Consider the following 15,291-nt stretch of genomic DNA (forward strand, 5'->3'; position numbering starts at 1 on the left):
GACGACGCGCGAGATGTGTAGAAAAGTGCGACTGCAGCGCCGTTAGTTCCAGCGACGTCCAATGAGAAACTGTATGGCTATCTAAGCACTGTATGGTTCTCTGCTAAAGACGCCCCGTGGATGGATGGAAGATAGGAGCGTCCCCTGAAACGGGGTGGTGACAGTTGCCACCGTGGTCGGCTTTTTTTTAATATTATTTCTTAAACAGTGTAACAAATCGGTTTATAATTTTGCAATTTTCTTTAAATACATTTTTTTATCCTACATTTCTAACCTTATACCACTTCACTGCTCCTTAGGCACCAGACTTCCAATCGCTTTCTGCTAACTTCCACCGTCGACTGTGCCGCGCATGGAGGAAGAAAGAAAAAAAAAAGCTCAGGAGAGAGCGTCCGGCGATAACCTTGAAGCTGCTTGAAATCTAGTCATAAAAAATACAAAGGAAAGAGTCCATAAGGCTGTTTTTTTAGCCTACACTGAGCTACACTTCGTGCAAGCGCGTGTAGACGAGTGGAGGGCGGGGCTATAGCTATGACGTAAAGGCGCTGCTGCGCTCGCTGCGTGGTAGGGTGATACCGATGCGTCGTCATCCTCGGGAGCCGACGACAAACGACAACCTCTGAAGCTTTTGAGCCGCAGTAATATATTATATAATGAAATGAATAATTATATACTGCAAAAGGTTTTTGCGTGGCGTTTATTGCGGTAAAGCAATGCAAAGGCATTTTTGTTTCCTCTCAAATGGAGCGCAACACATCAACTTGTATCATCTGCACAGCGGATATGCATAGAGCATATCACGAAATTTTCGCTAAATTTCTTGTACAGAAAGTTCACTGTCGGATGAAGGATCGACGACAAGTTCCTCGTGCGAAATACAAAGCATCTGTGTTGCTGTCGTGGCTAGGGGAACAGCGCTCTGCTTCGCGTTGAAACCGGCGTTCCGCGGCATATGGGGTGCGACTTTCGGTGGCTTTCTCGGTTCTCAGCCAGCGGGCTGACCTACCGCTTTGAGACGCCGCCGTATGAACACCCAGACGTAACAGACGATACTGTAAGCATAGGGAGCTTCGCACTAACGTACATACATACGTAGATGACATGTATGCAAAATACATTTTTCACGTGCGTCGCCAAGCATCGATACCAACCAAACAAACGCGGCTTACCTAAACGCAAAGCAGCGTTAAACAGACTAAAATACGCAATTTTAGACGTGTAAGCGATTTCGGGAAAGCGGGTTCTCGTAGAAGGCAACGTAGAAGGTAAGGTTGCCACTGTCTTTGACGCATGGGTGCACTGTCATAATGCTGCCGTCGTCCAGGCGGACGAACCTCACAGACTTGCGAGGCTGCACTGCAACCGGTCGCGGCATTTACCGTCAGAAAATGGCGTTGTGCGTTTGAAACGCGCGCCTTCTTTTTTTTTTTCGTCTACTAGCCTACACCTTTAAAGAAAGCGGTGTAGAAAGCAAGACATACTGAACTACAGACCTGCACATATGGCGGGGTCCATGGAGGAAGGAAAACTATGGCGGGGTCCTATGGAGCAGCGTGCGCCAACATTCGTTAGCTTTTTGGCCGTTGAGGGCGCTCGGTTGACCTGTTCGTCTGCTATGATCATCATCATCGTTTGCCATTTTGTGCATGCTATTTAATACATTTTTTTTGTCTTTCTCTGCTACCTTAACATAAGCAATGAAAATAGCCATAATAACGACTTTTTTTCGCTCTCGAAGAGTATAAAAAACGTCTTCCTTTCTGTCCCCTTTCTTTTCGTCGGCACCACCGTGCCTAGCATAGATAAATGGATGATAATAATTACGTGGAGGAATGGCAAAACTGCCCTCTTTGAAACAAAATGACGGAGGAGGCCATTTTTTTCAACAGGTATATATTAGCGCCACGCCGCACGTAACGTTTCTATCACAGCGGCAAAAGGCATGAACTAAAACATGCGCGCTGGAGAAGGGCCATTTGTGCAGGTCTGTAGTCCAGTAGGTCTTGGTTTTGTCTTTCTCTGCTATCTTAACATCAGCAATGAAAATGGCCGTAATAACGACTTTTTTCGCTCTCGAAGAGTATAAAAAACGTCTTCCTTTTTGTCCCCTTTTCGTCGGCACCACCGTGCCTAGCATAGATAAACCACTGATCTCCACTAGGTGGCTGGATGCCGTATTTCCGCTTTCCGAGACGAGCGCGAGTGAAGCCATCGGAAGTAGGACGGCTTGTCCTGGAAGTCGAGTGTCTGCTGTGCATTTCAATGAAAAAAGTCGCGACTTTCGACCTTTCGTTCTCAGTTTTTTGCGTTGTTCTCGTATAATGGCTGCTGTTGTATGAAAGGAACAAGCACGCTGTACGCGAGAAATGTGAGCATTGTGTGCAGAACCTTGTAATTTCAGAGAAACTGAAGAAAACAGGCATGCAGGTCTCACCCTGTCGCGGCAAAGGAGTATGTGCATTAAACACTATGTTCTTGTCTGGTTCTTTTCTTCCGAGCGTGAAGGAGAAGTAGTGGAATGACGATGAGGCTAGGTCATCTTAAAACCGAATTTTCGTGTAGCAAAGAAAAGGCACAGCGCGAGAGGAGTGACTGACAAGAAAGACGAATGCTGCAGTGCGCGTGAGATGCGCTGTTAGAAGACAACTGCGCCAAGCACCTCGAATAAAAGCCCATTCAGGCTGAACTTACTACAATACGAAACAGTACATGACACGCTCCGTCGAAAAAGCAGTACCATACCTTTTGGCGGCGCTAATGCGAACCAACCGAACACCGTCGACACCTCACCAGATAGTAACCTAGCCTTCCCTCCGGTTCGGTCTAAACACAATTCGGTAAAATGGTCACTGCAAAGTCAGCTGCCTGGTGAAGGTTTCCATCTATCCTTTTTTAAATGTATCCCCCACTGACAACATAACTTGGGCTTGAGCGCGGAAGTGCATCACAGTAAAGAGCAGTGTTGGCGACGGGACGACACAGAGCTGAGCAGACCAGGTTCCATACTTGCTGCGTGTAGCGATGTCCTGTCGTCTGCTAGTGTCGTCCCATTGCGATGCAATGGGCCTTTATTTTTGAAACGTCTTTCTCTAAGACTTCGCTGGTCTCCTCGCTCAGTTGACGGCGCAAGAGGTAGGTATTGTCACAGAAAAAGACGAGAACGGCAAAAAGACGAAATGCTAAGTGGGAAAACAAAACTGGAACTGAAAACCCGTGCTGAGGTCCGATTTCGTGCCCTGCCAAACGCTGACTTCCGGGACAAGGCCACTTCCGGTTGCTTCACTGGATGGATAGATGGATAGGAGCGCCCCCTTTGAAACTGAGTGGTGGCAATTGCCACCATGCTCAGCTTTTCTTTCTTTATTATTTTTTTACTGTGTTGTCAATTCTCATTAAGATGCGCCCTCATCTTTACCTACGGTTTCCTACAATTCTAACCCTATGCCACATCTCTGCTTTTCAGCCACCAATCCTTAAGGGTCCTTACCAATCCTTACCAATCCTTACTTTCGGGCGCTCAATGCGCCACCCAGCCCCCTAGTGGAGATCAGTGAGATAAACCATAGAGTTTCTTACTATTACCTAGAGGGAAAGCTGGCGGCGCTGCACTTCAGCCACCATGGACGCTCAAAGCATCATGGGGCGGTGAGCTACTTGTTGCGAGATAGTCGTAGTTTTTCGGGAACGCAGAGTGGCACTACTAAGACGTTTCATTCCAAAAACGTTGTTCGTGTGTGCGCAGACGACTTTCGCGCGAACGCAGTGTGCAAAATCCATAGTAGTGAAAACGCAACGACACACGACGCCAACAAAAGGTTTCACTCTTCCGAGATGCCATTAAAAAACCTCTTAAAGTATCTAAGCAACAGCATTTTTTCGAAAACGTATTTACTTTTAAAAATGCACCTGTTAATTAAGAAATATTAGTTTTTGTAGTGTTCATTACTTGACCAATAGGAAAGCTAGCCATCTCATTTTTTGGGCAAACTTTGCATTTACATGCTTTTCTGCTCGTTTGTTGCAATTTACAGGCAGGATATTGAATGTTAGGACATTCGTAGTTACCTAACAGCTTTATTTTTCCATTATTTTTTTGGCCAAAAGTTGAAGTTCTGCAGTCGGTAGCTCACCGCCCCATGATGCTTTGAGCGCCCATGGTGGCTGAAGCGGTCTCGAGGGGTCGCCATGCAAACTCCCATAGACGGGTTGCCAGCTTTCCCTCTAGGTAATAGTAAGAAACTCTATTGGCATCTTCGATAAACTCGCACCAGAATTGCCCCAAAACCACTGTGGTGCTCAAGGACCCGCGGTAGTGGAGCTCCAAGCCGGGGCAACATCGAATACAAACTGCATCGCGCTGGTGCCCGTTCCGAGCGCCGCCTTGCGTGCGTAGGTGGCGTTGGCCCGGAATTGCGAATACCGTCGTCTGTATGTACCAGCAGCGCGAACACAACACAGAAAGAAGGAGGACAAGATAGTACAGATCGCAACCAATTAGCCCGGCAGATGGTGTTATTGAGGTTGGTAGTGTGCGCATGTGGTGTCCCCTCTCTTGTTGTGTTCTTCTTGTTGCGCCGCCGTTCATTTCATCATGCACCAACTCGCCCCTCAGGCCATTCTTCTGAAGTACCGTCGTCTGCTTTCTTGGCAGAGGGGTCGCCAGCTTTCCCTCTAGGTAATAGTAAGAAACTCTATGGTCTACTTAGACCATAGAGTTTCTTACTATTACCTAGAGGGAAAGCTGGCAAGCCGTCTATGGGAGTTTGCATGGAGACCCCACGTGACCACCTCAGCCACCATGGGCGCTCAAAGCATCATGGGGCGGTGAGCTACTTGTTGCGGAACTGTAACTTTTGGCCAAAAAATAATAAAAAAACAAAGCTGTTTGATAGCTACAAACCTCCTAACATTCAATATCTTGTCTAATGATTGCAACAACCGAGCAGAAAAGCATTTAAGTGCAAAGTTTGCCTAAAATAAGAGATGACTAGCTTTCCTATTGGCCAAGTGATGAACACTAAAAAAAATAATATTTCGTAATTAACAGGCGCACTTTTAAAAGTAAATATGTTTTCAAAACAAAATGTTGTTGCTTAGATACTTCAAGAGGTTTTTTAATGGCATTTCGGAAGAGTAAAACCTTTTATTGGCGTCGTGTGTCGTCGCGTCTTCACTACTATGGCTTTTTCACACTGCGTTCGCGCGAAAGTCGTCTGCGCACACACGAACTACGTTTTCGGAATGAAACGCCTTAGTACTGCCACTCTGTGTTCCCGAAAAACTACGACTGTTCCGCAACAAGTAGCTCACCGCCCCATGATGCTTTGAGCGTCCATGTTGGCTGAAGTGCAGCGCCGCCAGCTTTCCCTCTAGGTAGTAGTAAGAAACTCTATGACTTAGACGTCTTGCCGGACAGCCGCCATTTTGAGACGCGTTCCATTTTTCACGAAGCCATCCAAGAAGACTGCTTCGCCGAAGTCCACATCGATGCAGGCTAACTTCCTGTCTAAACATGGCGGAGCAGTTGGTGCAGTCAAAGTACAGTCAAAGCCAACGTTACTAGATAATCTAGTAACATTGGTCAAAGCTGAGTGAGCCGTGCTCTTGGCGGGCACTGGAGCCCGGAGACGCACCATCTTTCACGTGTCAGTCATTCCGTTAAGTTGATTTTTATAGGAACTGGCGGCAAATAAAGCCGTCTTTGTGGACCTACGATTATATTTGTGAATCGCGCGAGAGGAAATCGTGCGGGTGAGATCGTCTGCTGAAGCGGTAGCGATTAATGCACCATTATTGTACAAAAAATAAAATAAGAACTAGCAAACTACTAACAGCGCCCTTTTAACTTACTTTATTAAGAATTTTTAAGAACATAGGAGTGCAACTATTCGCAAATGTTAGTTCAGTTTATATGCCGCAAGGCGGCGCGTGAAGTAGACACGTTCCAATATGTCATAGAGTTTCTTACTACTACCTAGAGGGATAGCTGGCGGCGCTGCACTTCAGCCACCATGGACGCTCAAAGCATCATGGGGCGGTGAGCTACTTGTTGCGGCACAGTCGTAGTTTTTCGGGAACACAGAGTGGCAGTACTAAGGCGTTTCATTCCGAAAACGTAGTTCGTGTGTGCGCAAACGACTTTCGCGCGAACGCAGTGTGCAAAAGCCATAGTAGTGAAAACGCGACGACACACGACGCCAATAAAAGGTTTTGCTCTTCCGAAATGCCATTAAAAAACCTCTTAAAGTATCTAAACAACAACATTTTTTTTTGAAAACATATTTACTTTTAAAAGTGCGCCTGTTAATTACGAAATATTAGTTTTTTTAGTGTTCATCACTTGGCCAATAGGAAAGCTAGTCATCTCTTATTTTAGGCAAACTTTGCACTTAAATGCTTTTCTGCTCGGTTGTTGCAATCATTAGACAAGATATTGAATGTTAGGACGTTTGTAGTTATCAAACAGCTTTATTTTTTTATTATTTTTTGGCCAAAAGTTGCAGTTCCGCAACAAGTAGCTCACCGCCCCATGATGCTTTGAGCGCCCATGGTGGCTGAGGTGGTCACGTGGGGTCTCCATGCAAACTCCCATAGACGGCTTGCCAGCTTTCCCTCTAGGTAATAGTAAGAAACTCTATGCAATATGTAGACATGTAGACGGCTTCCTAGACGTCACACTAGACGTCTTGTCGGACGTCTAGAGAATTGGAACGCACCCTCTATGGCGCACATAGAGTTTCTTACTATTACCTAGAGGGAAAGCTGGCAGCCTGTCTATGGGAGTTTGCATGGAGACCCCTCGAGACCGCTTCAGCCACCATGGCGCTCAAAGCATCATGGGGCGGTGAGCTACTTGTTGCGGAACTTCAACTTTTGGCCAAAAAATAATGCAAGAATAAGCGCTATTCGATAATCAAGAATGTCCTAACATTCAATAATCTGTCTGTAAATTGCAACAAACGAGCAGAAAAGCATTTAAGTGCAAAGTTCGCCCAAAATAAGGCATGGCTAGCTCTCCTATTGGCCCAGTGATGAACACTACAAAAACTAATATTTCGTAATTAACAAGCGTACTTTTAAAAGTAAATATATTAAAAAAAATGTTGTTGCTTAAACACTATAAGAGGTTTTTAATGGCATTTCATAAAAGTAAAACCTTTTATTGGCGTCGTGTGTTGTAGCGTTTTCACTACTATGGGTTTTGCACACTGCGTTCGCGCGAAAGTCGTCTGCGCACACACGAACAGCGTTTTCGGAATGAAACGTTTTAGTAGTGCCACTCCGTGCTCCCCAAAAACTACGGCTGTCCCGCAACAAGTAGCTCACCGCCCCATGATGCTTTGAGCGTCCATGGTGGCTGAAATGCAGCGCCGCCAGCTTTCCCTCTAGGTAATAGTAAGAAACTCTATGATGGCGCACACACGAACGGAGTTCTCGGAATCAAACGTCTTAGTAGTGCCACTCCGTGTTTCCGAAAAATTACGACTGTGCCGCAACAAGTAGCTCACCGCTCCATGATGCTTTGGTGGCTGAAGTGCAGCGCCGCCAGCTCTCCCTCTAGGTAATAGTAAGAAACTCTATGGTCTACACTACGCGTAAAGGAAATGCGTTCGTGCACGTGAGCGGAGCTACCAAGACCTACTGAACTACAGACCTGCACATTTGGCGGGGTCCTATGGAGCAGCGTGCGCCAACTTTCGTTAGCTTATTGGCCGTTGAGGGCGCTCGGTTGACCTGTTCGTCTGCTGTCATCATCATCATCGTTTGCCAATTTGAGCAAGATATTTGATACATTTGTTTCGTCTTCTTCTGCTATCTTAACATCAACGATAAAAATATCCACAATGACGACTTTTTCCGCTCTGGATGAGTACAAAAAGCGTCTTTCTTTTTAACCGCTTTCTTTTCGTCAGCACCACCGTGCCTAGCATAGATAAATGGATGTTAATGATTACGTGGACAAACGACGAAGCTGCCTTCTTTGAAATAAAATGATGGAGGAGGCCATCTTGTTCAACAGGTATAATGTGGCGCCACGCTTCCCGTAGGTGTCCTTCCCTAGCGGCAAAAGGCATGAACTAGAACATGCGCGCTGGAGCAGTGCTAGTACACTGTAGCAGTGCCAAATGTGCAGGTCTGTAGTTCAGTAGGTCTTGGGAGCTACACTTTTTCTGCATACACCATAGAGTTAATATCGGCATACACTAGCAAAAAGAAAAGAAATGAAGCCTTACTACACTGGCTACCCTAGTGTAGCAAGCGTAGGTAAAAAAAAAAAAAATGGCCCTGATGTGTCGCGTATGAAATCAGCTTTTTCTTTTTTTATAGGGACTTTGTTTGCTTTAGTCGCGGGTAAAGTCCCTAGAGTCGCGGGTGGCGGGTTTGCTCAGCGCCAGCACTTCCGGGAGGGAAGCCCGCCGTTCTCCGGTCACTTTCGTGTTGTAGTGTTGTTGAGACGTGGCGTTTTTTTCTCTTGGCGTTTCTTCAGAGAAATAACGTTTGTCCATCGCATCTGCATTGGAACCAGAGCCTGAAGACATGTCTAATAACTGCTGTGTGGTTGGAACTTATGAGTATGTCTTGGTGTCACGGAGACAGTTTCGTTATTGCTCGAAACTTGCTCTTCATCACCCGCATGTTGATGCTTCGTGTCTTGTTTTGGGCCTGTGTGTTCGCGTGTTGAACCGATAGATTCCTACCTCATGCAAGACTGCTGCTGGTTTTGGATGGATGATGTCTGCGCTACGTTTGTGACGTGTCGGCTGCAACCAAAACAGCTGATCTGACGATAAGCGCGGTTTCACGATCGCAGTCTGCTTTATTGTGCGTTTTGTGTCCATTCTTTTACACTGATTGTCTCTACAAGCGGAACTGGGCATTGTATTCTCAGGTTTCACTCGCCGCGATGGCTCATTGGCTTTGACATTCAATTACTGACCCCTGAGTCATGGATTCGATCCCGGCCACGACGGTCGTATTTCGATGAAGGCTAAACACACACACACACAAAAATTAAATAAGAAAAGACACCTGCGGGCTGTGCGACGTTGGCACTTGTTAAAGAACCCCAGGTGACATCATATTCAGCTCATTTAGCTCTAATGACAGGACAACAGTAAAAAGAACACGGGCACGCTGTCCTGTCATTGGCGCAGAAAGATGCATATTATATATATCAGCCAATTAGCCCAACAGTTAACTGTTTTGGACCTCCGGTGGTCTAAGTTAATTCGAAGCCCTCCACTAGAACGTACCTCATAGCTCATGTGTTCCTCCGGACGTCAAACCATGCAATTTACAATTTTCATTCATTGTCATGCTTTCCTGTAACGGCTGTTCTGATGTGTGCTTTTGTCATAACATTGCCAGAAAAGACGGCAGCCTGTGAGAGCCCAACTAACACAGCAGGATGTGCAGTCATCATTTCATGAACGGCGAAAAGTTGAATGACCTTCCGAGTCCTGCATATCTGCCGACTGTGTTTCCAAGTGCATACAGACGCACCAAAGCTACTTCTGCTCAAGGATATGAAAGGTAAGACAGACTAGTAAAATTTATCCGGTAGTGTGCTTAGTGAAAGGTATTTTAATAAGGGGGAACTTGTAATGGATCAGCTGTGACAGCTCTGAACAAAGTTCATTGTATTGGCAAGCTGCTAGTTATTTTGTTTTGCTGCAGGATTGTATTTGGCAAGCTTGCCTGCATGCTAGGGCTTTCTTGGCATTGTTGCACTTAGATCAGTTGTATTGCTGCAGGTGGCACTGAAAACCTTATGGTGGCTTTAAAATATTATGGGTCCCAGTGGCTTTCAGTTATGAATGGTAGGATTATGATTGCGTGATTCTGCTGTTATAACCTCAATTACATTTAATTACATACCCATAATGAAGCCAATATCAAGCTGATTCAACCAGTGCTGATCAAAGCAAATGCAGCAGTGGTACCCAAAATTTGGTAACTTTGAGAAACTGTTTTTGTTGCTTGTGCTAGTTAATGTCTGTTCACAGTAAACATGAATTCATCAATGTAATGGCCCTCAAGCATTAATCACAATCCAAGATGCGATCACGTAGCAAGCAGTGTAGACAACTCACATTGAGCTGCGTGCACGAAGCGGATCCTGATGAAGGGGGCTGCGATGGCACAAATGATGGACACAAAAGTGTATGTTTCGTCACACACTCACCATTAAATGCTCTCATAAGATCGCATTACAGAACTGATTTTAGGAATTTCTGTGGGGCTGACTTGTTCAACAAAGCTTTGGAATCTCTGGCAAGCTAGATTTAATGATTGCTCCCAGTTTGTTTGCTCTCAAGTATGCTTGTATCTGTTGAGCATAACGTTCTGGTCATTAGTTTCTAGTCACATGCCAGACGCATGCCAACATTATTTTGCGCTGTAATCAAATTGTGTTGTTGTTTAGTGAAGTTACCAAACAGTTTTTTGCAATAGTTCGTGTGTTGAAGAATATTACAAAGCTTAAGCCTGACTTAATATTTACAGTGCTCTTTGAAATTACTTGCATATATGTAATGCACATTTTTTTTTCTTGGAAAGGTTGCAATTTATATTACCGCCAACAAAACCTAATGGTTACACTGTGTAATGTAGGGAGAGAATTTTGTAGAAAAAAAAAGGTGCTTGTGCCTTTCTATATATGCAGGTAGAAACACTCTTGTACTTGGACCTTGGAGCCAGATATGCCAAGTCTGTACCTTTGCTGCTTGCAAGAATGCAATGCCGAGACCCAGGTAGGATGGGAATTAGTACAGATATTTGCTAGCATTTCGTTGCGAATGAATAGGCTTGTACCTGAAATTACATATCTTTTCCTACTGATACTTTTTCACGGCACTCCAAATTTTCACAATGTAGGCTCGATATTGGGCTGTTTTGTTACGGCATTTAGCAGCTAGTGTGTATGATAGAAAAAATGCTTCAGTTTGGGAAAATAACTATGCACTAGAACTTAAGCTCTTCCTCAGTTTTGTCAGTGTTTAATGAAATAGGCACGTTTAAGAAGCACTTGATCCTAGTGTATGCATATAGTAGCTTTGTAAGCTTCTAATAAGCGCTGCTTCAAATGGTTGAGTGGATAATTTTCTTTAAAACAAAGGATGCCGCATGGGGCCCCTCCTTTGGCACCAAGGACATTGCATGTGACCCAGTGAATGTCAACAGCTTCACCTGTAGCTCTGGCTTTCGTGGCTGCCCAAGTGTGTATGCCTGCTCCAATGAAAAAGCCTCAGACATTTTAAAATCTATCGCTGGTGTGTCATTGCCAGTATTTTCAAAGTTGCAAAGTGTTGTTGTTGCAGAAACACTTAATGCGCATGGGGAAGACGAAGTCTTAAATGCTTCAAACAAGCTCCTAACAACATGTTCATTGCATTTTTTTTGTGATTTTGAATCTTTTATAGGAAGAAATGCACCACCTTATCTATCGGCCTTCATGGTTGACCATTGAGCTCATGATGCCTGATTGCTCCAAGCCGGACAGTGCAAAATGCCGTCATTATAGACTGCACTAAGGTTTTCTGCTCAGCGTCGAACACTGTGCATGAGAAAGTGGTCATGTTTTCAAACTACGAAGGCACATACACTGTCAGATTCCTTGTAGGAATAACACCTAATGGAATTGTGATCTTCATATCAAGGTGCCTTGTGGTGGCGTGCCACCAATTCATTCACTACAGCTGATTGTGGTATTTTGCACTTGCTTAGCCCAGGAGACTTTGTGCTAGAAGACAAGGGATTTCCTCAAGTCTGAAGTGCGCTTGTGAAGCAAGGCGTGCAATTTCAAGCGCCCATTTTTGCATGACCAAACCAGCCTTTTACTCATGAGGAAGCTTTCGCCGTGTAGAATGTGGCAAGTACAAGAACTCATGTGAATTATGTATGCAACGCATGAAACTTTTCAGAATATTGTCAGAAAAGTGTTTGCTGATTTGCTTCCAAAATAATTGATATGTGTGGTGTGCTTACAAACTTGCAGAGCCCAATCATTAAGATTAAAGAGTAATGTGGTAATGTGCCAGCTCTCATGTTCAGCATTTACTAAGCAGTGTGTGGTGATGCTAAAGTGTAACTATATTCACTTGAGACATGAGAGAAATTAGACTTGTTAGCATGATTCAAAATATATTTCTCTAACCTGGGTGTTACCATGAATGCACACAAACATTCTTGTTACCACAGGTCCAATAGTTCTTAGACTTTTCTCAATGTATCTGCCTTGAGAAATGCAACTCCTTATGATGCATATTTAGTGAAATACATACATGGCTGAGTACATAACTTTTTAGCCAAAGCTGCAGCAATAGCGTAGTGGTTTAAGCATCCGCCTGGCATGCGGGAGGTATGAGGTCTGATTCCTAGTGCTGCTGAGCACCTATCGGTAATATACAAGCTTTCCATTGGCCTGGTGGTCTTCTTTAACTGGGGTGAAATGCTTGGGAAATGGGTCTCTGACCTTACCTTGTGTAGACAAAAATACCTTGTACCATGGCGCTCTTTGCCTAAAGCTGCCCTTGCACCATAACAGTTCATCTTCATCATGCATTTTAGACCAAATTCTAAATAATCTCTCAGTGAACGTCGAGAAACTTGTAAGTTATTTGGCTAATGGGAGCAGTAAGCTAATTTAGACAAAGCAGCCAATTGGGGAGCCTGTCCAGAGTGACCCTATTGCTACACAAATCCTGCAACATTGACTGTGTGGGAGCACAGTGAGTAACCTCTGATTTCCCATGATACTTAGGCTACAGAACTGATGTAATGTCTAATGTAGATGTGCCTCCTAACACAAGTAAGGACACAACGCTGAGCAAGATCTCTGGAGTGCAGCCACAGCTACATGTTTCGTTATCTGTAGATTTTCAGTCAAATATGCTCTAAGGATATTTCAAAGATCCAGTTTTTTGTTCCCTCCATTGAGAAATCTGTTTTTACTTCCTCTTTAAGCTGTTCTTTCAAGTAACAATCGTAGCTATCTAAATGTCTCGCCTGCTCCAAACTAAACTTACATATGTGTACCCATTAGTCAAAACATTTTTGCTGAAGCCATGATTTTACAAGTTAACTTAGCTAGTGTGTACAAGTTTAGTGCTGCACATTGCAACTTATGACCACAGCAATGGCAAAGGAACAACTGCTATAGAGACAGCCAGTGATCAAAGAGTGCACCTTCACCTGTTAATGTAGTCATCAGACTGAACTGATGCGACTTGTAAACTTTGGTTGCTACTTTTTTACTAGGAGTCGCTGTTGTGTTCTCACTGTTTCCGTCTGTCCTGTGTGTTCAGATGGTGTTTAAACATTTCTTTGGTGCCCTGTGTTTCACACCTGTACCTTTTTTTCTCACGAGCCCATTCTCAGTGATGCAGTTGTGGTGTCAGTTTTGCAGTCATAAGAAAGTGCTCTTACATATGCTGTAGACAGTTGCTGTGATATATATTTGATGATCTATTAGTTGTTTTGTTGATTTATAAGGAAGTGGCTCAAAGTGCTTTACATGATGAAGCAACCATAAAAATAAATACTGATTTCATTTTGAAGATGAGGCATGCAACTTCTTCTAACAGCGGGATCTCATCTCACTATGGGATAAATCTTTCCAATAAGTCTTTTTTTTTTCTGCTTCTTCCTTATGCCCGTTCCTTGCTCACTTTCCTGGTGTTTAAAGGAGCTCAAACACCTTCTGAGGAGAGTACATAAACTTGCTCAATCGAACCGCAGCGGTGGCCTAGTGGTCTGAGCATCCACCTCACATGTGGGAGGTGTGGGGCTCGATCCCCAGTGCCGCCGTGTACCCACCGGTGATACAATGGGTACAAGCTCCCCTGGTCTGGTGCTCGCCTTATTTAGGGTGAAATGCTTGGGAAACAGGTCTCTGACCCCACCTTGAGTAGAAGAAAAATACCTTGTGCCATGGCACCTTCTATTGGCCATGGATGCCCTTGCGCCATAAAAATCCATTATCACCATCATCATCATCATAAACTTGCTCAATCACTACATTCCCTTGTCATGAACACCTCAGCCAAATAATACACTTCTACGCGCAGCACAGAACCCACCATTGCACGCAAAAGTTGGCGAGTGCTTTCCAGTGACTTTCTCATGCTTGCGCCCTCTTCCATCGCATGCTGCTGCGTAATGCTGTTCTAAGATGCTATTGGTTAGATTCTTTCAGGCGTCATGCAGCTACCATGGCCACTGCCAGTCAGCCTCTACGGCAGGTCAGGAAGCTCTCCTCCCACCCTTGTGGGAAATTCCCTCGCGCGTCGGTAGCCGGTGGAGGAGCACCGCCCTTTCAGCATGCAAAAATTGACGAGAGGGAAAGGTGCGAAGATGTTGAAATTCAAATTTTGACTGCAGATAACTCAGCTTCTACAAAACACATTAATACTTGCTAGAGGATATTCATGAAGCGGCGTCCTTTAACATTCCAGGAATACTGCACTTTTACTGAGAGCTCTTTCAAGGACCCCTTTAAATTAGCCTCGATACTGCATCCCTAGATTTCATCCCAGTCTTTCTAATTTCATCATGCTGTGAATTTATTGAGCACATTGTTGCTAATCACAGAAACAAATTCTTTCAATCAGCTCTCCATTCTATCGAAATTTCAGCACAGTTTTCATAAAGGATATTCAACACTAATCCAATTAATACAATTGTTCATTGGCTTGCTTCACCTAGGCAATAGTGGGCAAGTTGATATAATATTCATTCTTAGATTTTAGCAAAGCTTTTGACAAAGACCCTTATGATAAATCAATTCTAAAGCTTACATGTATTGACCCTCCTGAGATACTATTTATCTATATTTCAGACTAACTAACCGTAAGCAATATGTTTTAATTGATGGAGAAGAACCGGATGCTCTTGCTCTAGCAATCACTTCTGGAGTGCCCCAGGGGAGTGCACTCAGGCCTTTATTATTTCTGCTTCATGATAATGACATCATTGACCAGGGACAGATTTATGGGGGGTGGGGGCACCCTCTTCCCCCTCAAGAGAGAAATTTTACCTAATAAAACCATGCTCAACCCTATTTTTGGCTAAAAAAGTCAAAGAAATTCATGGTTCAAATGGGACTGCCCCCTCCAGGAGTTACCTGTAAATCCGCCCCTGTCGTTGACACAGTTGTACATTGTGTACAGATTCATTTCTTTGCAGATGATTGTGTGCTGTATCATGGCATTACATGTTCTAACCTCTAGACTGATCTAAATATCTTTTTAACTTTCTTGCATGGTGTCAGAATTGGGGCATGATCCTAAA

At 44.3% G+C, this 15,291-nt stretch overlaps 1 protein-coding gene and 1 long non-coding RNA gene across 12 annotated transcripts in view; one reads left to right on the plus strand and one right to left on the minus strand.

The window, feature by feature from the left end:
* The window catches only part of LOC149350324 (oxidative stress-induced growth inhibitor 2-like), a 150,784-nt gene that overhangs the window by 49,100 nt on the left and 86,393 nt on the right, over positions 1–15,291 (minus strand). The window contains exon 1 of one of the 11 annotated variants that reach the window (XM_089579342.1): positions 10,095–10,113. The exons of the other annotated variants lie outside the window; for them this stretch is intronic. The gene's annotated coding sequence lies outside the window, so the exon portion shown is untranslated. Of the gene's footprint in view, positions 1–10,094; positions 10,114–15,291 lie in introns of those variants that run through there. 11 annotated transcript variants of the gene reach the window in all.
* Positions 8,297–13,561, plus strand: LOC149350325 (uncharacterized). The gene is made up of 4 exons (XR_016290328.1): positions 8,297–8,573; positions 9,370–9,534; positions 10,667–10,754; positions 11,424–13,561. It is a non-coding gene; the product is annotated as an uncharacterized LOC149350325 (long non-coding RNA).

The sequence above is a fragment of the Amblyomma mixtum genome, chromosome 3, assembly GCF_055824585.1.
Source record: "Amblyomma mixtum isolate Tamu chromosome 3, ASM5582458v1, whole genome shotgun sequence".
NCBI classification, from domain to species: domain Eukaryota; kingdom Metazoa; phylum Arthropoda; class Arachnida; order Ixodida; family Ixodidae; genus Amblyomma; species Amblyomma mixtum.